At 42.0% G+C, this 26,055-nt stretch overlaps 1 long non-coding RNA gene across 2 annotated transcripts; it reads left to right on the top strand.

Moving 5' to 3' along the window:
* LOC144991959 (uncharacterized) lies at positions 1-25,132 on the top strand. Of its 2 annotated transcripts, none has more exons than XR_013655651.1 (3): positions 1-547; positions 17,803-17,900; positions 20,848-25,132. It is a non-coding gene; the product is annotated as an uncharacterized LOC144991959 (long non-coding RNA). The 2 variants fall into 2 exon arrangements; XR_013655650.1 differs by lacking the exon at positions 1-547 and adding an exon at positions 3,626-9,005.
* The last annotated feature ends 923 nt before the right edge of the window (positions 25,133-26,055 follow it).

The following is a 26,055-nucleotide window of genomic DNA, read 5'->3' on the forward strand; positions in this document are numbered from 1 at the left end:
TGCAAAGAAAAAGAGGTTTTTCTTGGAGAGATAAAAGTTCTGTAAACGGTCTGTGAATATTTTAGCAGCTAGAAACGAGTCGATCTGAAAACCGATGGATCTCCTTTGAGGGTTTCTGTGAAACTGGAGAGCAGAAGAGAGTTTCCCCACATTGCAGAGAAACTTTGACTTAATGCAGTTAACATCTGCTCAGAAGGAGTGAATACTTTGCGGTTATCTGAGGTTTCTTTAGACCTTCAGCTGATTAAGAACCTGTAAGATTTGACAGCGACGTTAAAGGATCAAAAGAAGAAGTGTCATCTTTAGGACACAAACAGCCAGGAGAAAGTGAAGCAGTCAGGGAAAATGTGGCAGCCAGTCTGAATTTCTGCCCCCGGCGGCTGTTTTTAAGCGCTGGGTTTGCAGGAGGTCGGCGGTTTCCATCACAGGGATGTAATGAGACGCACACAGACAGATGGTGTCTGCTCTGAGGCTACAGCTTCTGCCGCCACATTTCGCCACCTGGGAGCGGGAAGTAGCCCGAGAGCCACAAACGCCCCCTCCCAGGGTAAGAGTCTTCCTGAGCAGAGCATTATTGCACGGCGTGGAGGTTCATGGAACAGCAACAGCAGGCGAGTTTAATGAGACGCTAACGTTTTCTTCTTCTGCTGTCGACTGATGCTGATGCAGCTTTGTTTTTATGATAAACACAGACAGATGTGTTTTATTTCTAATGATGAGCTGTTCTTCATTTCTACCCAAATGAATTATGTGTGCATGTAACCAATAGTTTAATGTAACCAATCTAGTTTAATTTGCCGTCATGTTTCGCATCAACAGCACAACAAACAGGATTTGTATTAGAAAAAATTTCCAATGACACATTTGAAACAAACAGTGATTATTTGTTTATTACTTTGTTTGTTTATTGGTTGACTTCATTAAGGCCGTGTCACACTGCCACGACGCACATTCTGCGCATTTTCCACGTACAACGTTTCGGTATTCCACAATACATGCGACATACATTGTTCATGCGTGTTTATTGCGTTCTTCGATGTGCACAATGTCCGTCGAGGGTTTCGGCTGACGAGTCTTTACATAAATTCGGTTTTGAGCTGTTCAACATTTTTGTTTGGTTGAGAATTAAACAGTTTAGGTGGATTTTATGTACTTTATCTGCAATTTTTACGTAAATCGTATGGAATTGTGCGTGATTTATGCGAGATGCATACGCAAGTTTGCGTCTTTCCACGACTGTTGCACTTATGTCTAACAGACTTTTCACACATGAACTTTATTTACATAACTTTTATTTTGCGTATACGGCGCACAAGTCCTAAGGGGCCGGTTTAGCTTGTGTTGGTTTGCGGCGCCTTCCGTCTGTGAAACCAGGGTTCAAATCTGGGCTGCTCCCCATTCCCTTCTCCGATGCTGTGCCGGTCCCAAACCCAGTTGGATTGAGAGGGTTGCGTCAGGAAGGGCATCCGGCGTAAAACATTGCCAAGTTAGCCGAAAGTGAAAGCATACGGCACACATGTCATATTAAAATTACATCATTGATGAACAAATCAGTAATAAGTTGCATACAAACAGCGCATTCATGCATGATTTGCATATTGTGTGGCTTTTACGTTGATTTACATGTTCCTTGCGTGGATTTATTCGTACATATAGACTTTTCTCACTTTTTCCACATATCCTCCTGATACCCGGCCCATTCACTTATGTCCTCTATAATGGACATTTTTTTTACCTGTATATTTCTAAGGAATTAAGAGATGCCTTTCCAAATCCTATTCTATTCTGTAGAGGACATCCTGGGCTTTCCATTGATGTGTCATGTGATGAGTTTGCATGCTGGGAACTTTAAGTTTTACCTCTACAAAGATGGCTTCCATGCCATTTACCTCATTTTATGGAAAGGTGAAAGGCAAGTCAAATATTATGTATCTATTCCTTTTTTTACCATGATAATTATATATATTCTTGGTCATAAACATGTTAAGAACAATATTTTGAAAAAAGTTTCATGTTTTCGGTTTTAAAACAGCAGGCATTTAATAAATGTCCACTGTAGAGGACACCGGGACCATTTTAATGTACCATTTTAATGTACCGTAAATACCGGACTTCAGAGCGCACCCGATTACAAGCCGCACCTACCCATATTCACGTGTATGGCTGCCTTTACACATTCACAAGCCGCGTCAGAGTACAAGCCGCGCATGCGTTAGCCGATATTGTCATCCTGACAGATCACGGCCAGTATCCCAGAGTAAGTGCAATGTATTAGCACATTGTGGGTGGTGCCAGTTTTGCCTCTGGGTCACGTATTTGAGTGTATCGACATCTGACAAACAGCATGGACCTATATTCTGTTCACAAGTCCCTCAGTTATGGTGTTTTTATTTCATTTTTTTTTTTTTACTTATTGACAATCTAGGTATCTAACATAAAATTACAAACAGTAACCATATAATCAACATTACATCCCTCAGTTATAATGAGGAAATTTACATCCGCGATTCCACATTTCCCATGAGTCTTAGGGGCTAAAGGCGGGGCCAACGCCCGGCTCGCCATTCTGTTGTACGTGTTTAAGAATTAGCAAGTAGCAGCAGTGCATGGAGGGGTGAACGGGAAAAGCTCTCCTTCCGCTTGTGTCGCAGCAGCGTTATGGTACTAACAGGACTGGTTAGAAAACACAACGGAAAAATAAAGCAGCGGCGACTGAAAAGCGCGCGCCTCAGCGCGATACGCGCGCCTCAGTGCGGCGCGTGCGTCAGAATTCAGAAGCCTCTGCACTCCGCGGACGCCTCTGCGCTCCGCTCCCGCCCCGCGCGCTCCTTGTCTCCCCTTCCTATCTACTCCGACACCTCTGGCCAGGGCGGCTTCAAGGAGGAACACTTCGTCCCCGTTGCGCCGGTGGACGGAGCAAATCGTGTCTGTGCAAAGCAATCGGACTTAATACTGTACGTTTTGTGTATGACGGGCGGGTGCGTTGTTACGTGTGGGAGCCTTCAGACTGCCATCGGCCCCGCAGCTCAATCAGCAGGAGAAGATGTCTCCAGCTCACACGGAGGCTGTGAGTTTTTCAAAGCAAAATTCCGCTTTTACGGTTTCCTTAGAAACCGTAAATGGAGTGTAAATTCACTCCATGCGCTGTTCTCTCCGTCACGCAGCAAACCGGCTTTTCCAAACCCGTTGGTGACGGTGGACTTTTTTACGCTGCTTTTAACGATTGCTTTTAACTTGAAATTTTCATCATAATGTAGCGGCGATCACGTGCACGTTGGGTCTAATGGCCCCAAAGGATTCTGGGATGCGGCCGGGCATGCGTGTTTCATTTTGTTGAACCATGACTGAAGTGTCTAAGACCTGAAGTCAAGTCCATGCTGTTTGGCTGCTAAGAGGTGTGTTGAATAAAAATGCCTCGTGCTTGGTGTTAGATAGAGAATTCAAACTATTCACTGAGTTCGAAAGTACGTACATGGCGACCGCTAATTAAAGAGATAAATTAGCCGCGTCACTGAATTAGCCGCAAGGCTGCAAGCGCAGGAAAAAAGTAGCGGCTTGTAGTCCGGAAATTACGGTATTTAATGACTGCACATAATGTATGGAGAAAAAGAGAAGCAGAGAGGATTCTATACCAGATAGTTGAGAGAGATTCAGATTTGGAGCTTTCAGATGATAAAAAGGATGAGATTCAGGAAGAAATAACTGTCATTTTTTTAAATAACTTGATTTTTTTGTGTTTTTTAAACGTCCATCATAACAGGTTTACACCTGTGCTACCAGGGCGCCCTGCCTATCAAGATGACGCCAAAGTTTGTGAATACCGGAGTTCAATCTCGTACTTTTCACAGTACATTGATAACATTTTTGAGGATCTGTTTTTGATCTAGTTTTGTTCCAACTACCGGGGAATCATACTCCTCAGCCTCTCTAGGAAAGTCTATAGGCCACAGTACTGGAGAAGACAGTCGGTCCGATAGTCGAACCTCAGATCCAGGAACAACAGTTCAACAACAGAATTTCTAGGGCACAGGCAGGGGCCGGAGGGGGTCTGGTTTGGGGACCATAGGGTTTCATCTCTGCTCTTTGCAGAGGATGTTGTCCTGTTGGCTTCATTAAGCCGGGACCTCCAGCATGCATTGGAGTGGCTTGTGGTAGAGTGGGAAATGGCCGGGATAAGGGTCCGCACCGCTAAATCTGAGGCCATGGTTCTCGACCAAAGAAAGGGAGTTTGCCATCTCTCGGTGGGTGGAGTGTCCCTGCCCCAGGTGGAGAAGTTTAAATATCTTGGAGTCTTGTCCATGAGTATGGGAAGACAGGAGCAGGAGATTGACAGGCGGATCGGAGCAGCGACCGTAGTTATGCGGTCGCTCTATCGGTCCGTTGTGGTGAGGAGAGAGCTGAGCCAATAAGCAAAGCTCTCAATTTACCGGTCGATCTTCCTCTGTAGCAGATGGTCCAACAAGTAACAAAAGAGTGATGCAGAATTTTATTGTTTCAGAACAAAATGTAATGTTTTTTGGGTGAATATCACTCTAAAGATTTAATCTGCTCCTTTTTTCTGATTTTCCAAATTGACTTCTATTTTCACAGAAATATCGTCCTGTTGTCCTCTACAGTTAACGTGTTGGGAAATTAAAATAAAAAACATTTGTAAAAAAATTAAAATTTAAGGTGTTTATTTAGGCCCAAATGGATAGGAAATCACAAAAAAACAGAAATTGTAAGACACTTATTTTCCCCCTCATATATATTCCACATAGATTCACGGATGAGCAAATTTCATGCGTGCAACAAGCGCAAAATGTACGTAGTGGCTGTGAGACACGGCCTTTAACTTACAAGATTAGTTCTTAAAAATAGGAGTTAGACAAAAGACAATTCAAGTATCCACTCATTCTACATCAGCCCATCAACACTAGATGACAACTAATAATAATAGCAAACAACATATATAATAAATATTAACCATACTCATATATTTTTTCAATTAATGAAACAGCTTGTTTATTGGTTAAATGTAACATCCATTGAGTTCCTTGACTTCACACCATAAACCTATGTGTTTTACACACAGAAGGAACTTTGAAATGATTTTCTCTCTTCTTAAACGGACACAAACGAGGACTGAACAGTGCTTAGCAGAATTCAGGATTTGGCTTTCAAAGCCATTAATAATCACACAGTTAAGTGAAACTCATTTGTTATATTTCTTTGTTGTTGAATAAACCGTTTATTTTATTTCACACATTACATAACCAAATGGACTTAATGACTTGTTCACACATTTTGTTTTGAGTAATTCTATTCTTTTGAGTTCTCTCTGAGGCCTGATGGGAGGCAGTGGGAGGAGCTGGACAACTTTCTGAACACTTCCATCTGGAGAAGATGGAGGGGGAGACACAGTTTATTCTTATGTTGGACTGTTTGTATTTTTTGGAATATGTTAAACTTGTTTCGAAGTATAACTTCCGATTTGTTTGTTAAAGCTTTAAATTACTAGTAATTTACTTATTTAGTTAATATTTAGGTTTAGGTCTGATGTTTTGTATTTGAGGTTCCCTCCCTTTTGTGTCATTGGTCTGATCAGCCAGTATAAACTCTTAGTAATGTTTCCTGTTGGGGTGATCAGTTTTGGTTCAGTTGGTTTGAGCTTTTGTTATTGACTCTCTCAGTTACATTTTTGTTAAGTTGACCCCATTTTAATCCAGGCCCATGCCATTTTTGTGTTGGGTAAAATAAAACCCTTTTATTTGAAGATCTCCTCTGTCCTGTGGCTCAATCTCTGCCGAGCCGACCCTGACATGTCCTTTTTTTGAATCAATATTTCCAACAGCTCTTCTCTGTAAGTAAAACAAAGGGTTGGTGTGGATGGAAAAAGCTTTTGTAGTCAATGTTCGGCGTTATATTTTCATGATGGATTTAGCAACTGCAAAAATCACAAGCTTAGTTTTTTCTCTGTTCATAAATAAATTACTCTCATGGAAACAATTTTCAACCTCGACCATTTCAACTTTTATAGTTTCCATTAATTCAGCTAAACCAAAGATCTGCAACCTTCAACACGTAAAGAGGCATTTAGGTTTGACTTCTTATTGACGACAACCCAGTGGGAAATGAGACTTTTCCCTTTGCAAAAAAAAAAAACACACAGAGTTTTATTTATGTTATTATTACAATTATAATATTTATATATTACCTTTTGCCCTTTTTTGCATAAATAAAACATTAACATGAAGAGAAAATATCTGTTTTTCAAAATGTGAAATAGTTTATGACATTTGGCATGACTTCCTTTCAAAATAAAAGTCACCATGTTTCACATGGGATCATCACAAATCTCAGCCAGAAATGTGTAAATCCAAGTAGCTATAATTAAGCCAAAGCCAATACAGTGACCCTTAACATATTTGTCAAACACTTAAAATCCTTGAATTACTGACCTCCAATTGATATCTGTGGTAAACGGCGCACTAAAACTGTCGAAAAAGTGTGTGACACGTACTGTCCTTTTTTTTCCTTTACTACTTACTTAATTTAAACTTTGAAGAACCTATTTTAAACTCAAAACGTTTTCAGTTTCTTAACTAGAGAGCAAAATGGTCGGGTCACAGAGCCACATGAGGCTCGGAAGCTTTAGGTTGTAAACCGCTGAGCTAAACCTACGGTATGCTGGAGTGGTAAACATGAGTGTCATCAGCAAACAACAAAATAATTTAAGAATCTTTGCAGACATCATTTATGTCATTAAGAAAATGAAGAGTAAAGAACCTAGGTCAGATCCTTGAGGTACTCCACTAATAACCTGTTGCCACAGAGCAGCTGTGGCTCCAGCTGTTCACATCAAGCCAAGCATCCGTCTTCTCATTTCAGCCACATAGTGCCAGTTTGGTTTCATCTTTTCACACCTCTCCCTGTTCTCCTGACAGTTTTCTCCTTGTTTCTGGGAAAACTAAAACTAAACATTTTCTCCTTTTAAAAAAATAGTCCAAACTTTTGACCAGAACACAACTTTCTGTCAAAAGACAAACCAGAGCAAGAATCTCACGTTTTGGCTTTTACACCTACGGTGGAAGGGGGGGCACTATGCAGACAGATGGCATCAAAGGAAGGCGGAGGTAAAATTATCCGTCGAGTCTGAAAAGTTTTCCCCGGTTGGAGGGCAGTCGGCTGTCGGCTGTGGCAATAATAAGCAGCACCCACACACAGCCTTTGTTTTTGTCCTTTGTGTGGGGCCAGAGCAGCAGAAGGAAGCGGGAATAATGGCGCTCTGCACTGCTGAGGCTTCACCGACGAGAGCAGAAATACAGCGTGCTAAATGATGCATCATTATGGCGATTCCATAATGGCGTTCTAATTGGGCCCGGGCGGCACAGCAGCAGCATTTTATGCCAATCATTTCTCTTACTAGCAATCTTTGTCCTTTCTACCCCCCGTACTTTCATCCTCTCGACACCCGTCTGTGTCCCACTTTTCCTTTCTCCTGTTTTTTTCATCGTTTGCTTAAATAGGGAGATAAAACAAAGAACGATCACAGGATCCTCCAGTAAGGAGACCAAAAAGTTGGTGAGGTTGTGAAATGAGCACAGAGGTAATTAACAAAGCTTCGTTCGCGTCGGCCAATTAGACGGTGTGATGAACCCAACGGCGTTGTCGGTTCAAACACGGTGGAAACTTTAGTCTCACACTCGTTAGCGACCTTTCGTTCCGTTTCAAGAATCTCTGGTTGCTTTAGTCTTTTAAAATTTAGAATCATGAAGGGTGGAAAGGAACGCCCACTCTTCATCACATCACAAATAAACTCATCAAGAAAATGTTCAACTAACTTCATCAGTTCTGCTTTTACCAAGGCTGTTCTCTCTGAATTTTATTGAGAAATTTCTCTGATGCAGTCATTTACCATTTTTTTCGGACAATAAACTGTTCTAGAGTATAAGTAGCTGCTGCTAAAAAATGCAGAATAAAGAAAAATATATCATGTTGCACTTTTGGGAGAGATTTCTGTGAAGGGCCTATATCATCCAAAATCAACTTTTTGAGCTATTAAGTGCATTTTAATGTTAATTCCTCATAAAAACAACCCCAAAGTGGTATTTTGATCCATTCAGGCATTTCTGAGTATTCCTCCAATGACCTGCTCTCTGAGCGGCAGGCCCACCCAATCCACAAAAATGATTGGATTCTCACATTGTGATGTCACAAAGTGAGGAAACGCCCTTCCAGGAAGAGTCTGCGCTGCCAGCTCCGCCCCCAGGCTGACACACATAATAATAGAATAGGATGATCGATTGGCACGTCTGTGAATTATAAAGAGAAAAAGAGATTATTGATCTCAATGGGACATTTGCTGGGTAAATAAAGGTTAAAGTAAAAATAAAATAAAAAAAGGACGCCATCCATACGTCACTAAACCCGAGTTCCTGATCGGTCAAAGTTAAACATGTTTTATTTTACTTATTCTTCCTTCAACAAGTCCACATTATGATTGCAAAAGGAAAAAACACATGACTAAAGAAGACGTTGCTTTTTGAAAACCTATTTTTTGTGACATTTTGATGTTTGTTTTTTATCAAAAAGGATAAAATAGAAACTGCACTTGGCTGCAAATTCAACCTGGGAGCCCCATTAGATGGTGGCTTTCGAAAATAAATGAAAACAGGAAATACAATTTTAAAAACTTCTCAAGGTTTTAGATCTATAACAGGAAAGGCTTGTCTTTCCAAAAAAAGAAAAAACATTTGCAAAATGATCAGAGCATTAGTGGCCTGTTCTCCTGCATCTCTGTGTTAATGAAACATAAAATGTTCAATAGTGGTTGGAATAAAAAAGTTCCCTGAAAGTCATTTTCCACTAATGGCTGCCATCTTCTGCTCTGAACATCTTGTTATTTTGAGGTCATGTTCGGATCATTGGAGAGGGGACAACAGTCAAAAGCAAAGTCTGCCTTCAATGGAGTGAGAAATCCTCCTCTGTGGGACAAGTGGATGCCTAAACTCCATCCAGTCACAGTTAAGTGTGCTTGTTTTACCTGAAAACGACTTCAAAACATCTACAGGAGGGGGTCGCACAAGTTTGTCCCTCTGATTCAGAATTACTGGGATGGAAAACAGAAAATGCCTGATTTTAGTGTTTAACTTTGTTGCTTTTCTCCTTAAAACGGTACAGAAGCTTTTCCTGCATCTATAAAATCGATAAATTCATTCACGACCGTTTGGGTCAAATCAGGAAAAACAGATTTTGTACATTTAAAAAACTGTTTCAAACTCAAAGGTACACGATGTAAACTTAAAAGAATTGACAAAAATAAAAAAAAATATTGTAAATTAGAAAAAAAACATGAATATCAAATTGGAAAAAATAGTCAAAACTTGAATAAAAAACACATCTATCAAATAAAAAAGGATGTTTATTTGTAACAGTAGCTGTTTTGACTATTTTCAACTTTTTTTAATTGCCCGCCTCTCTTAGCTTTAAATCCTCAATTGACAGTTTTAATTCAGAATGGTCGTTTTTGCCTACATGAGGGCGGAGCCTTAAGCCCATTGGCTCAAACAAGGACATGATTGACATCTGGTGACAACACACGACAACCCTACACGACACCGTTGTCGGTGCCGCCTGATTCTTCCCTCTTCTAAAGTATCATCTGAAGTGATGGAATAAGGTTTAGCAGCCTAATGGCTACCTGCTGCTCTGATGCGCTCATGTCGCCCTCGGCAACACGCATTCAAGTGACCACTTTCAATGTAATATCCGTGAAAACGCATGTAAACGTGGATTTAGTGGGTTGAAAACCGTCGCGTTATCACGCCGCTGCACGAATTTTTGAGACCGTTTTTCAGGCTCGTTGTACAAAAAGCGTAAGAAACGAACGTGCTTTAAAAGTGAAACCAGTGGAAGTCTGACCAATCAGGGACTTGGATTTGGTCGTGACGTATGGATGGCGCCCCTTTTCATTATCGGAAGTGCCAACCGTTTGGAAATTGATCATGGAGGAGAAGTTCTACGACGCCAAGTCAGAAAAAGATTTGCACCGCTTCCACATCTCAGAGCAAACCTCCAAGTGTAGGTACGCGCACAAAGCGCATTTTGTAAATATGATCTACATTTTCTTCATATGTCCTGCATCATCAGAAAAAGGCCACAACAAAACACCAAAAACAGCAGTTTCATTGAAGTGGGTCTTGAAGCAGACGTGTAAATGCTCTGTGGGAGCAAACATGTTCTTTTCAGGACTTGTAGGTTTGAGTTCAGCATTCAGGAGCTTTGAAAATCAAATTTATGAACAAACAAAATCTAAAGGAGGAAGGAGGAAGAAACAACAGCTGGAGAGTTTGTTTTTCCACGGATTGTAAGATCCTTAAGTCTGGAGTCTTACTGATGCACAGAAGCAGCCCTTACGCCTAATCCAACACGAATCCCTTTTAGCTCAACGATTGAAGCCGAGGGACGCAACAGCTAAAGTCTTCTCATCTCACTTTCAGCTAGAAAACAAATGAACAATTTCCCCCAGACTTGAGTTGGTCCTTGGAGCGTTGGCGCAGAAACAAGCGTGGCTTCGGCGAAGCATCCCTCTGACTGACAGACAGGCGGATTCCAGCTGAAACGAAGAGGAGAAGCTTTGATGAAGACAGGCAGGCATGTGGAGGAAGAGACAAACCCTGGGGTTTACCGGGCCCGTTGCAGCGTTCAGGAGCGTTCACAAACACCAGAGGAGAAACATTTTCCTATGGGTGAGCTGCAGAGATTTGCCAAAGATTTACTGCAGCCTTTTGGAAAAACCAACACAATCGTTGTGCTCTCTGTGAAACGTCCTCTGCTGGCGCTTTCCTCATGTGCTCATTTATTCCCGTCATTAATATGCTCAGAAAACAGAAGCATAGACTTCCTAACAAATTCAAGTGCTCAGAAAAATTAACGGAGCCACATTTTAATTAAACCGGTGTAACCTCCAGTCTGTGGATGATCAATTGTGACACTGGAGTTGACCTTTGGGAAACAAATATTGGGTAATGAGCCTCAGGTAATGTGTGTGCAGCTAACAAGAGGCCCACAGCTGACGTCTGGTTTCTCACAGAGGCAGAAGAAGAGATTCCTGCCTGAACTGCAGGTACTGAGACTGCAAACATGGAAAAAAGAGACCAAAAGATCAGCCGTATGGACGACTGGGGGAATTCCACTGGCCACCTCTTATGAGCTCTGCAGGTTTTTGGGTTGTCCAGACCCGAGGAGGCTTGTAGAGAGGAGCGGCTGCATCTTAAAGAGGATGAAAATGGTGTTTTTTAACATATTCTTGTTGCATTTTTCTCATGATGGAGGACATTTAAGAGGAAAAGCTTTCAAATTGCATTCCTAAGTATTTCTTTATTCTAACTGTTGTGAATCAGGGGCAGATGAAAAAATGCAGTTCCATTCTGATGCATCCACTCGCAGACAAATGGATCCACAAACGTCTTCGTTTTCCTCGTCTGAGACAAAAAATAGAACTCAAACTCAAAGGGAAAGGGGGAATTTTATAAATCTATTCACATTTTGTTTGTTTTTGCCTGATTTAGTCCAGCCTTAAAAATGTCAGACTAAAGATTGATAAAGAAGTTTATTGAATATTCATTCTGGATTTACAAATGTATAATAAAAACTCCCTACAAAATGTTACTGCTTGCTAAACTCAAGCGCTGAAAGCTGTCAAATCCTTGTTGCTAAACATTTCAGAATTTGTTTGATGGCTTTCATTTTACACACAGGTTCTGCAGCACACAGGTCAGGACTCGGCCGCTGATATCAATCAGTTCCTCATCAAGGTTGGATCAATACGCCCTTTAAAATTTGGATATCTGAATTGAAGGACAGATGAAAAGACTCAATCAGGAGCCTCTTGGCTCCGTCACAGAGTCCCACTGCAAGATCACGAGTTTATCTGAGATAATGTGACATTTATTTGGTCAAATGAATCTATTTCTCTGTACTTCAGACACTCATGTATTGGGTTGAAAAACCTCACCAGAGGTGGTTTGGAACGGACACATCGTCATGAAAGGTCTTCCTTTGGCCTTTGACGGGTGTTTTTTCTTAGCAAACATTCATTTATTTATTTTTCTCACTTTCATTTAGTCCTTTTGTCAAAAAGCTTGTTTGCAAACTCCTAAAGATGAATCCTGTGGTGCAGAAAGTACGATCTCTGATTTTATAACCAACTCCAGTACTTCCACTATTTATTTCCTCTGTTTTTAAGTAAAGTTCTAATATAAATCAGGAAAACAGAAAGTGGACAAAACATTGGTAAAATTTCACTCGTTTGGATCAGTTGTGGGAAAAAATATTCATAAACTCTGAAAATTTGCAAAAATCCCCTGACTTACTTAGAAATTATTTAATTCAACCTTTTAAAATGTTTTTTTATGCTGCTAGAAACATAAATAAATGATGGGCCCAATGTGTCTGAATGCAGTTTCCTCTGATTTCCTGAACCGTCCACATTTGTGTTCTAAAAAGCTTCTTCTCTCTGCCGCTGGTCACAAACTGCAGCTCCAAACCACAATGACAGGCAGCTTTGAGAGATAACAATGCTCCGCCTGCTCCTCTCCATCACCAGATATAATTAGACAGGTAATGGAGAGGAGAGCCGCTCTGGGCCATACCAGACTAAATATAGTCTTTTGTGGATTCAGAAGCCTAAGAAACATAATTATATATATAAATATATAGAAAATTTTCATAATTTTAAAGGAGAGACACAACAGAGGCTGCAGACTGAGTGAATTCAGATGAGGAAATTCGGTCCTCTTACTCACAGGAGTGAAGTTGTGAGGCTGTTCCAGGTGAATAAAATGGATAATAAGATCAGAGACGAGGCTTTCTCTTTCTGAGCTCCTCTTTGTCTAAATGGCTCTGAACGTCTGCCGTTCTGCCTTTTGTCTCCCCTAAATCTTCTGCTCTGATTTTCTCTCTTATCGGTGCTCCCCTTCCCCTCATCCCCTCATCTCCTCATCTCCTCTGAGCCCCCCAATCCCGTCTCCGTCTCCTATCAGATAAGCATCGAAGCGTGGAAAAAGCTGTCTGCAAAGACAACAGGAGGAGCAGCCGGGTTGGAAAGTGCAGGAAACTCAGACTAAAGTAAGACTGAGGGGATTTGAATTTTAAAGATCTGCTTGGAAACTAAAGGAGAAGCTGCAGAGACTGTGAAAGAAATACAAGGATGTGAATGAAAAGGCTTACCTCAGGATGCTGTGGCAATGCTGAGTTTATCTATGAGGTTAATAGACCGTTATCACACCAACAGCAAACATTAGCCAGGGGGTGCATCATTTCACGCCAACCACACACCGTTCAGCCAGAAAGGACAGATTAGAGATTGTTGAATGTGAGATTATTTCTCTCCCCTGACGGGAATCATAAACGGTCGTATCTTCAGCCTGCAGGGTCCGAACCGGAGAGGCTGAGATCTTCATCACTGCTCCTCCTCAGCGGATCAGGGATGCTGGAGAAGCCAGTCGGATTCAGTTCATTTACTTTAGTTAATGTTGTTTCCTTTTGCATCTTCCGGTTACAAGAAAAATCAAAGCTAAACACGAAATAATTGTAATAAAAACAAAAAACAACTACATTCTACTGATTCTGGAACAAATTTGATTTTTTTTCTTTAATTAGGTTGTTCAACAAATCAAACATTTTATGCAGATTCCAAAGTCTCACTTAGTGTACCTTTCAAAAGAAACAGCAATAAATATATAACTACAACAATTACAAGCCCCAGGCCTGTTACCACGGCAACAAAAGGATTACTCTGTCAAACAGAGGTGAGCGTCAAGCAGCAATCAAGACACAGCGAGCGAGCGGCGTTCCCCATGAACACATCTGTGCGGCGGGCGGAGGCGTTCTCGGCAAAACCAGCCCACCCCCACCAGCAGCAAACTGGCATTCCTTCAGACAGCAAATATTAGTACACAGATAAAGTATTTAGTGGAGGGCCACACTTTCCCACACAAACAGCATGTTGGTCCCGACGCCAACGATACTTTAGCTACACAAACTCATTATTACACACAAAAAAACAAATAAAACTAAAATTCAACATCTGAAGGAGAATCTTTTTGAGCGAGCACGTGTCATTGTGTAATGCTGATGACTCAACAACAATGAACAAAAGAAGCAGCTTGTTGAGGAATAGAATGGATGAAACCAAACGGTCATGTGTTTCCAATACAGCTGACAAATAACCACTGGATGTAACGACCATCAACAACCTGCAAAAGTCTTTTCAAATGGAGTTGCATTCTGTTGCTGTCACTGAGCGGTAAAACAACCGCCAGACTAATCGAAGCTCTATTGTGAGACGGTTCTCGCCACATCCTTTCTATGTTTTGCTGCGGTGCAAAGCTGCTACCAGAGGCCAGATGATGTCCTGCCAGCTAGTGGTTGAAAAGTGTGATGCTGAACTACATGTTTGCTTATAAATAATGAATTGGTTGAATGCTATAAAGTAGGGGAGTGTATTGGCAAGAGTCTGGCGATACAATATCCCGATAATGTACCAAAACACTTTTCCTTTCTTATTTTTTAAAGTATGACTTAGAAAAAACTCAACCTGAATTTCAATATGTCTTCAGTAAATTCAGTTTATTTAATGATCACAATGTTAAGCAATGCATGTCATGGTGCCTCTGGCAGTCTCTCCTCCCCCGCCCATCTCTGCTCTGCTTCCTGATTGGGACCAGCTGTGACCACTCACCTCATCACCTACCAGCCTACTTAAGCCTACCTGAGTTTTTATCTTTATCAAGTACAAAGATTACAAAAGATGGAAATTATTGACATTTTAAAAAGAGTTTATGGTCGCATTTACAAACCTATCTATAGAATAAAGCATAAATCAATAAAATGTTGATTTATGTTTAGATAAAACTCTGCAGAACTCCTCAAATAACCTAAAAAGCTGTTCCTGTACCTATTTATAACGATCTAATTATTTAAACCAATTAGCGCCTTTTGTCTCACCCCCATCCCCTCAGCCTCTCATTCTCCCTCATCTCTCCAGTCCCTCGCATCCCACCCTTATTTACTGTTATTCATTGTTCAGCATCTCCCTCATCCCTGCTCCTACTTGTCTTTCTTCACATTTAATCATCCTTTTCTTCTTGCCCATGCCGCTTTCTCATCCTCTTTTTTTATTCAGATTCTTCCCTCCTTCTCTGGTTTTTCTGACGCGATGCACTCCGATCATCTTCTGATCTATTCTCCTTGCTCCTGATTCATGAGAATTTGCATAAAGAAATACTCAGAAACGCAATTGTAATCTTAAATTATGTTATATATGTCCTCCATCATCAGAAAAATGCAACAAGAGCAAGTTAAAAACACCATTTTCCTCAGATCGGGTCTTTAATTCCTGGAGTCCTCTCAGCTCTTCTCTTGCTCCTCGTTGAGTTATTCATTATTGGATCATCTGCTGAACTTTTGCCTTTTTCTGTAGTTTTGTCGTTCCGTCTCAGGTTTTATCATTGGGTCATTTCTGTTGAGTTTGCTTTACATTCTTTTGTGTTTGAGTTCTGGACATCTGCACGTCAGCTTTTCTGGTGGTGCAACCCCACCCGGGGGTTTCCAGGGTGACGGGTTCACCTGTCTTACAGTTCTTCTAAAAAATAAGCAGCATTGTGTCATGAAGGTGACAGAAGACTGAAGAGAGTCTGTCCAAGTGAAAAAATGAAGGCGAGGTTGTTGTCACAAATGCTCGTTTGGCATAAACAGGTCAGTTCTGCTGTTTCTCCCTGGATGCTGCTGGTTCATGGAGCAACCCCGCCCCCACTTCCCTTCATCCATCTGTTTACATGCTCTCTCATTAGCTCATAAGTAAACCCCTTTTTCAAACTGCATTTTTTGTCTGCTCCTAATTCACAACAATTTCAATAAAGAAATATTAAAAAATACAAATTTTAGGCTTTATTTTCCAAATATATGTCCTCCATCATCAAAAAAACACCACAACGGCATTTAAAAAAAAAGATTTCCTCAGAGTGGGTCTGTAATAAAAACCCAGCTAGAAGGTCAACTTTGAATTTAAAGGAAGACCTGAACAAATGCAACTTTCCTGTCTTTACTCACCTTCACATAAAAATAAAACCCCTGCTGTTTTTTTTCTAAAAAACGAAAAACTGTAAAACTATTTATTTAGGCTGGTGTTGAACAGCCTGATGGCAGCTGGGATGAAGGACCTGCGGCAGCTTTCCTTCTTGCATGGTGGGTGCAGCAGTCTGCCACTGAAGGAGCTGCTGAGGTCTGAAACAGTCTGATACAGTGGGTGAGAGGGGTTGTCCATGATTGATGTCAGCTTGGCTAACATCCTCTTCTCACCCACCTCCTCGATGGAGTCCAGGGAGCAGTCCAGGACAGAGCCGGCCCGTCTGACCAGCTTGTTCAGTCTCTTCCTTTCTCTCCCTGAGCTTCCACTGCTCCAGCAGACTACTGCATAAAGGATGGCCGAAGCCACCACAGAGTCATAAAAAGTTCTTAGCAGAGTCCTGCACACCCCGAAGGACCTTGTGTGTCCAGTCCAGTTTATTGTTTAGGTGAACACACAGGTACTTGTAGTCCTCCACGACCTCGATGTCCAAGCCAAGGACAGTTGAGTTTTAGGAAGCCAGACTGAGGTGAGAGGTGAACATTTGTGAGCAACAGTTCGGTTTCATGTAGAGAAGGAGATCCACAGATAAAATATTTGCTTTGAAGAGGTTTCTGGAGAACAGAGAGGGTCAGAAGGAGCTGCATTCTGTCTCTTTAGATCTAAAGAATGACAGAATACTGAGAGAGGAGCTGCTGGGAGAGATGTTTAGAGACAGAATATGAGAGATGAAGATGATGAGTTGTTGGAGTGACCAGGAGAGATACCATCAGGAATGAATCCATCAGAAGAAGAGCTGATTAGATGTTTTGGAGATGAACGCAGATGGAGATGGCTTGACAGGAGTAACTGGACGATGTTGGTGAAAGGATGATGGGATTGGAGCTACCAGGACAAAAAGAAATCTGGTGAAAGACCAAAGAGGACATGAGGGTGATTGGTGTGAACAAGTGGTAGGCAGATGATTGGCTGCAGACTAAGTCGTTTTGATTAAAAATGTCCAAACCCTTCACTTTTCACCTAAGTGGTCAAACGTGTTTCTGAAAATTTAAAATGGACTTTTGCTTTTTTTGTGCAAAAGAAAAACAAAATCCACAAAATACAGAAAAGCTTTTAATTATATGATGTAAAGGAGAGCCCCGGCTTAAGCATCTGCATCAAACATTCAGTGTGAAAAACGTCCAGTTCAATAGGGGTGTTGTTAATCAAATCGACTGACAACGTTTAAAAATCATTTCAAGTGAAATAAATCGATAATCGATCTTGGAAAATTGGATATATTACTATAACGTAAAACGACCAATGACCAATATTGACACAGATTAAGATTTCGATTTTGCAATTGATGGAGAGGTGGGAGGGTTACCTGGGTGTTTTAGGTGTGTTCATGGTGGATGGTGCCGTTCAATGAACCCCTCTGTCCTTTTTGGGTTGATTGAAAATGAATACTTGCAGCTGCACTTTGAATCATCTGTAGAGGGTTGATTGTGGCTGTTTGACAGGCATTGCAGTAATCAAGCTGAGTGGCTGCAGAGAAAACTGGATGCATAAACCCACAAGTCAGATCCTTTTCTAGTGGATGTTGCAGACATCTCCTTGTGGAAGACATGTTTTTAATAAAGTTCAGCTGTTTTTTGAGGAAAATCCCAACCTTTTTTATGAAAACAACAAAATGTTTGTCTCATTTTCAGGATCGAAATGTCAACCTGACAAGGACAAATGGGCGATGCATCATCGTTTTGGAGAAAGGTGGAGGGGTAGTCGACGAAACCTTGTAGAACTCCAAAGGGTAAGCAGCTAGAGCTGGATATCGTCAGTGTCAGGCACAGGGGTCCTCTGGGCCCATAGTGGGCTGGAAAAGAGGAGGCGGCTGCGTCTTAAGGTGAGCGCAGGTGGGTTTTACTTCACCTCAAGGGACATCATGAAAATGGCACGTACCATTGTCATATGGGTGGTAAGTGTACTGTGAAATATTTGGTAGGATAATGGAAGACAGACGCATTAATGAAGTACGGGTGATGTTTGAATTAAATGTAATAACAGCAACAATTAGTTGTTAGTCGGCTGCTAGAAGTTAGAAGCTGGGGAAAGTATGGTGCACTGGGGTTCTGTCCTCTACTCCCACCTACCTCTCCTTCTCTCCTCTATTCTTGATCATGTATTTATCATTCAGTTCTCATTCATGCCTCTGTTTTGGTTCAGTATAATTCATGTTCTTTCCCTCTGTCCCACTCCCCCGGGAGGAGGGGGGGGGGGGATTTTCAAGTTAGGTGTGAGTGAAATGCTCAATAAGGCAATTTAAAGTTATAGAAGTGCGAAAGTTGTACGTTTGTTATGTTGTGAACATAGTATTTGGTATTTTTTGTTCTTAGAAACTTCATAGAGCAAAATAAGAGTTTAAATAACAGTTTTAAGGTATTTGAATTTTTTGACTAATAAGAAGATTGTGATTTTACTGTTGTTTACTGGATTTCCTTTGGGTTATCAAGGATTCTCCTGATGGAATAATATTGGCAGAGTGGAGGACTGGAAAAGGAGATATAGAAGAAGGAGGAGGAGGAGGAGGAAGACGGGGTTGAGGAAGCTCAGAGATGAAGCCGTCTGTGGGGGAAAGCTTTTGGCTCAGTGGGGTCTCTGTCGGAACAGTCCTGGATTTTAATTTTTACAATATGCCAATATTTGTTTATAATATGCTACCTGTTATTGTGAAATGTTAATCGTGCGTCTTTATTGGCGTTCCGGGACTTTTCATCTGTTAAAATGGCCTATTTCCAATAATTCTCCTTTGGTGTATTCAGTAATGTTTGAAATGTTGTAATTTCATAAGCTGCACAGTCAGACAGGAGGTTTGATTCAATGCTCTCATCTTAAAACCACAGATGACATTCTGAATAATTGCTGCATTCACAGGGGTAACATGAGCAACGCCGTTAAATACAAATAAAACTTTATGTTTTAAGGGGATCAAACCCTTGCTTTCTCCTGCTTTGGTCAAGTCTGGCAAAAGGCCCAGGGTGTTTGGCTGACCGGAGCTCTCAGAGACCCACCTGAGCGGCTCTAGTCCATCTAGCTCCTCAGACCGGCTGAGCCCCGGCCCCGGCCCCTGATCTTTCACACTTTTCTTTCTACATTCGGTGACATCATGGCACATTCTGGTAAACACACCTGCCTGCTCACCATCGCACCAAAACCAGTATGCATGCAGACATGCCTGGCATATAGTTAAATTTGCATTATTTCTTGTTTACTTGTTTGATTGTACACAGATTTAAATCACACTTGATTAGAAAGAACTCCAATGAATCTGGAAAACTTCACCCGCATTGTTCAGTAGCCAGGAATTTATTTCTGAGTCACACCAGTGGAGTTTTTGGATAGATTTTAGGTCAGTGAATTGGATCGTTTGAAATGAATTGTTACAAAACTCGTTGGCACTCAGATAGGTGCTTCTGACCTTGCATTTGTAGTGCAAACAGTTGATGCCTTTCTGTAAACAGTTATTCATGACATTCAGGTGATGGTAAGAATGATGATAAACAGCCTTAATTGCTGATGTGGACTTAAAGTGTCTTTAAATAAAATCCAAGCTTGTGGCTGTGTCACACAGCCAATACGTACATTTTGAACATGTTGCACGGATGAAAATTGGTCATACGTGAATATACAGAGAAAAAGGGAGAAAAGTTGTGGTCTGCACGTCAAAAAAGTACAAATAAACAACGCAAAGAACACGTAAACAAACGTAGAAAACATAAAGCGTGCATGATTATTGCGCTGTTTATGTGAAATTCATTAGTGATTCATGGTCAATTACATCATTTTAAAGTGATATAGAAGTTATACATTGGTAATATGTGCATGAAAAGTCCGTTAGACATACGTGAACACACTTGGAATGGTCATGGAAAGCCAAATATTTACTTTTACGTCTCACAAAAATCATGTGCAATTGCGTTTTTTGCGATTTTTGTAATAATTGCGTATAAACGTACCATTGTCATACGGGTGGTAAGTGTACTGTGAAATATTTGGTAGGATAATGGAAGATAGACGCATTAATGAAGTACGGGTGATGTTTGAATTAAATGTAATAACAGCAACAATTAGTTGTTAGTCGGCTGCTAGAAGTTAGAAGCTGGGGAAAGTATGGTGCACTGGGGTTCTGTCCTCTACTCCCACCTACCTCTCCTTCTCTCCTCTATTCTTGATCATGTATTTATCATTCAGTTCTCATTCATGCCTCTGTTTTGGTTCAGTATAATTCATGTTCTTTCCCTCTGTCCCACTTAGGTGGGAGGGAAATGCTCAATAAAGCAATTTAAAGTTATGGAAGAGGGAAAGTTGTACTTTTGCTATGTTGTGAACATAGTATTTGGTAATTTTTGTTCTTAGAAACTTCATAGAGCAAAATAAAATTTTAAATAACAGTTTTAAGGTATTTGAATTTTTTGACTACTAAGAAGATTGTGATTTTACTGTTGTTTACTGGATTTCATTTGGGTTATCAAGGATTGCGTATAAACTACATAAAATACGCATAAACTGCATAATTCTTGACTAACCGACCCAAATCTTTGTATTTTTTTTAACTTGTCCTGTCCAACAGCTGAGCATTTAGATATGAGCTGAAAGCCTCTTGTGTTGGACATATTTTGCTGTTACAACAGGGGTTCTGGATCTTCTGACACACGAGGTGTATATTTGAATAAACCCCTTTTGTGTTTCTGTCCTGCTAGGTGGATTATGGAAGGTAAAAAAAAAAAAGTGGCAGAGTGGCCCATCATCCCCACACCAAGACTCCCACCGTGGCAGCCTGGACCCCCCCCCCCCCTTTGACACCTGCATGGCATAGCAGATAGAGGAAATCTGCCCAGTGGGCAATCATGTCGGCCACCCAGACCACAGCTGGAACACCACAGGGTCCCCCAATGCCAGGAGGCACAGGAGCACAGGGAGTGCCCCGGGGGCCAGCGCAGGGCCCCGCCCCCGGAGAGAACTTCCAGCCCATACAAGGAGCCGCCCACCACGCAGGTGCTCTGAGCATCCTCCCACTCCGACCCCAGGCTCGAGCCAGGGCCCCCCAAGGGAGCCCTGCCCATTCTCCAGGCAGCCACCCACCCACCATGCGGGAGGTGGAGGAGAAGGAGAGAGAGCAAGGCAGGGGCCTCCCACTCCTGCCCAGGAGGAGGACGCCCAAGAGAAGTGGGGGTCCCTGAAAAGTGTTACAAACATGGTCCGACCTGGCTTACCCCCTGTTGAACCATTCAATTCAATTTCAATTCAATTTTATTTGTATAGCCCAAAATCACGACAACAGTCGTCTCGATGGGCTTCGAAGTAAAACATGAAATCAAAAGGATCACGAATACAAAGAGTTCAATAGAAAAATACTAAAATGAACTAACAAACTGACTAAGCTATACTGGCATCCCTGCCCTTAGACCCCCCTTCGCGGTAAGGAAAAACTCCCAAAAAAACCGGATTCCGGAAAAAACGAAGAAACCTCAGGGGTGCCCACATGAAGGAGGGATCCTCCCCCAGGACGGACAGGCGATTTACCAGAAATCTTAGAGAAGAATTAACTTATCTAAATCTACAACTACATATATAAAAGTCCAGCAGACGAGCTTCATCCAGCCGTGGTTGTGGGGACAGTCAAAGGCGCGAGTCGAGCCGGAGACAGGAACCACAGCCAGGTGTAGGAGCAGGAGCAGAGACGAGGTACTCGGTCAGGTACAGAGCAGAGACGAGCCAGAGATGAGCCAGAGGCAGGATCCACAGCCAGGTGTAGGAGCAGGAGCAAAGGCGAGGTAAACGGTCAGGAACTGGAGCACGGATGAGCCAACTGGAGTCTGGAAGCACTCCCACTCCCCAGGAGGGGAGAGGAAAAGAGGGACAATACATGAATCGCACTGCACCAAACAGAGGCATGGAGAACTAAATGATAAATTATGATCAAGAATAGAGGAGAGGAAGGGTAGAAGTAAAAAAGGAAAGAGGACAGAACCCCAGTGCACCATAGTTACCCCAGCTTCAACTTCTAGCAGCCTTTTAAAAGAAATAGTTATTATTAAGTTTAATTTAAACAAACTAACATTAAGTTAAATAATCTCTGAATACTAGCTAGTCTGACAATAAGCCTGTCCAAAGAGGAATGTTTTCAGTCTAGCTTTGAATGTAGAAACTGAGTCGGCCTCTCTTACATGAGCTGGGAGTTTATTCCATAAGACAGGGGCTTGGTGGCTAAACGCTCTACCTCCAACCGTACTTTTACTAATTCTAGGAACCACAAGCAGTCCTGCATTTTGCGAGCGAAGTGTTCTGATTGGTTGGTAAGGGACTATGAGGTCCTTAATATAGGACGGGGCCATTCCATGTAAGGCCTTATAGGTTAACAGGAGGATCTTGAACTTAATTCTAGAATCAACTGGGAGCCAATGGAGCGAAACTAACACAGGAGTGATGTGATCTCTTCTGCTGGTTCCAGCTAACAATCTAGCAGCTGCGTTCTGAACAAGCTGGAGACTTCTTAAGGAACTCTTAGGACACGCTGCTAACAAGGAGTTACAGTAATCCAGCCTCGACGTAACAAATGCATGGATGAGTTTTTCAGCATCACTCTTAGAAAGTATATTTCTGATCTTAGCAATATTTCGCAGGTGAAAAAAGGCAGTTCTACATGCCTGAGATATGTGAGCCTTAAATGATAAATCCTGGTCAAGTAAAACCCCAAGGTTTCTAACTGTGGAATTAGGGGCTATACTTATGCCATCCAGGGAGACTATCTGAGCAGACAGAGCATCTCTGAGGTTTTTAGGACCAAGTATAATGACCTCAGTTTTTTTTGGGTTCAAGAGGAGGTAATTAATTGTCATCCAGGTCTTGATGTCACTGATGCAGGCGTTCAGTTTCTCTATCTGGTCATTCTGGTCAGGCTTCATGGATAAATACAACTGCGTATCGTCGGCATAACAATGAAAATTAATGCTGTGTTTCCTGATTATGTTTCCTAGGGGTAACATATAAAGCGTAAACAGGATCGGTCCCAAGACTGAGCCCTGTGGGACTCCATAGTTGACTCGAGTGCACTGAGAGGAATGGCCATTTACATTAACGAACTGATACCTATCAGACAGATAGGATTTAAACCACTGGAGAGCAGATCCTCTGATCCCTATGTCCTGCTCTAATCTATGGAGTAAAATACCGTGGTCGATAGTGTCAAAGGCAGCACTGAGGTCCAACAGGACCAGAATAGAAAGTAGTCCCTTTTCTGAGGCCAATAACAAGTCATTAGAGACTCTAACTAGTGCAGTTTCCGTACTGTGGTGAGGTCTAAACCCCGACTGAAAGTCTTCAAAGTGGCTGTTGTCCTGTAGGTGGCAGTAAAGCTGCTTAACTACAACTCTTTCTAGGATTTTAGAAATAAAGGGCAGGTTTGATATCGGTCTATAGTTGGCCAAGATGCTAGGATCCAAACTGGGCTTTTTCAGAAGAGGTTTAACAACTGCATATTTAAAAGACTGTGGCACGTAACCCGTTTCCAGAGAGGCATTTATCATTGTTAATATGGGATCATTAATTAGGGGAAAAGTTTCTTTAAAAAGTCTAGTGGGAATTGGGTCTAACAGACACGTTGAGGATTTGGAGGACGTAATAATTGATGTTATTTCCGCTTGATCCACAGCAGTGAAGCAGTCTAATGTTACAGAGGTTTCTATGGATGCCTCCATTTCTACCGCTTCAGCCTGTTCTGGGCTGATAATAGGAATAACTTGATTTAACTTATGTCTAATATTTGAGATTTTACTATCGAAAAATGTAAGAAAATCATCAGAGCTGAGAGAAACAGGAACATGTGGTTCTACTGAGCTCTGACTGCGAGTTAATTTAGCTATAGTGCTAAAAAGAAATCTTGGATTGTTTCCATTCTCTGATATTAAGGTTGAATAGTACTGGCTTCTAGCTCTACGCAGAGCTTTTTTATAATTTAATAGGCTATGTTTCCAGATATCCAGAGACTGCTCTGAACCGGAGCGGCGCCATTCTCTTTCCAACTTACGGGTTTCTCGTTTAAGAGAACGAGTTTCAGCGTTAAACCACGGTGCTACTCGGTTTTGTCTGACGAACTTAGGTTTCAAGGGGGCAACAACATCGAGTGTACTCCTGAGGGCTTGTAAGGCATCATTAACAAAGTGGTCATTTATACTAGGACTGATACTATGGGAGCTGGTCTCAGAGTATTTTCTCAGAATATCACTAAGTACTGGCTGAACTGTGTGTTTAAACTCAGACACAGAACGGTCAGTTAAGGTTCTTCTAAGTTGTTTCTTATTCACTGGGACAGAAGGATGTTCCAGTGTAAACTGGAAGGTAATCAGAAAGTGATCAGAAATGATGGGGTTAAGAGGAAGGACACTCAGCTGGCTGATCTCTATCCCATGGGTTAGAACAAGGTCCAGGGTGTGCTTATGACAGTGAGTGGGTTCATTCACACTTTGGGTGAAACCAACATCATCTAATAAAGCTGCAAAAGCCTTTCCTAGGCAGTCACTGGGGTCATCAACATGAATATTAAAATCCCCTAATATTATAATTTGATCAGAATCTAAGACAATAGTCGATAGGAAGTCGGAAAACTCAGTTAAAAATTCTAAATATGGGCCGGGGGGGCGATAAATAATTATGAGTAAAACAGGTTTTCGAGTTTTCCTGTTTGGGTGACTTAAAGACAATATGATGCTTTCAAATGAATTATAAGCATTTTTAACTTTAGGGCTGAGAAGTAAGCTAGACTGTGATATTACTGCCAAACCACCTCCTTTCCCTGAAATCCTGGATTTCTGATAGTTAGCATAAGTGGGGGGGGTTGCTTCATTCAATCTAACATAGTCATCCTGATGGAGCCAAGTTTCTGTTAAGGCTAAAAGACTAAGATTGTTATCAGTAATTAACTCGTTGACTAAGAGGGACTTGGAGGAAATGGATCGAATGTTTAATAAACCGCATTTAATGACATAATTCTGCTTGTGAGAACTGCTGTCTGTCACTTTTAAGTTTCTATGACGCGCTCCTTTCATTTGTCTTTCAGCACATAAGCTAAAGCTCGGACCTGCTTGACTTTCCCTGCATGGGTTTTGCACCGGCACTAACCCTAAGGGAGGCTCAGAGGAGCGTTTTACACTGCTGCTCTGCGCCCGGGTCTCGTCTCTGGATTGTCAGGTTAACAGACTAAGGCTAGCAGAAATGTTTCTAGAAAGAAGAGCGGCACCGTCCCGGGTGGGATGGACGCCGTCTCTCCGCATGAGACCGGGCTTCCCCCAAAACGCGCTCCAGTTATCCACAAAAACAACGCCGTTTTCTGGGCACCATCTAGAAAGCCAGCGGTTAAATGATGAAAAGCGGCTGTACATTTCATCACTGACTAAGTTCGGCAGGGGACCAGAGAAAATTACAGTGTCGGACATCGTCTTAGCCAGTTTACACACCGAAGTTACGTTTAACTTAACCACCTCTGACTGTCTCCGTCGGGCATCATTACCGCCTGCGTGAATCACGACTCGACGGAACCTGGACTTATTCTGAGCTAACATCCTAAGGTTCCCCTCGATGTCACCAACTCTGGCCCCCGGATAACACCTGACTGTAGCCGCTGGGAGCTCCACGTTTCTAACTTCAGAAGAGCCTATAACCAGAGTTGAGTGTTCAGCGGGTGTGTCGCTGAGGGGGGAGAACCTATTACTAACGTGGAGTCTCGGGTGCTCTAAGTTTTTGCGTTTAGCACTATGTTTCCTCCCAACCGGTACAAACCCCTGACTGTCTCCCGGCTGTTGGGAGGGCGCTGGGGTGCTAGCTAAGTTAGCCCTGGTAGCGCGGCCCGCGCTACGAGTAACGACCTGGCTAGCCGGCTTAGCTTCCACTGTGCGGAGCCGCGCTTCTAACTG

Source organism: Oryzias latipes, chromosome 4 (genome assembly GCF_053564925.1).
Source record: "Oryzias latipes strain Hd-rR chromosome 4, Olatipes_Hd-rR_3.1".
NCBI lineage: Eukaryota > Metazoa > Chordata > Actinopteri > Beloniformes > Adrianichthyidae > Oryzias > Oryzias latipes.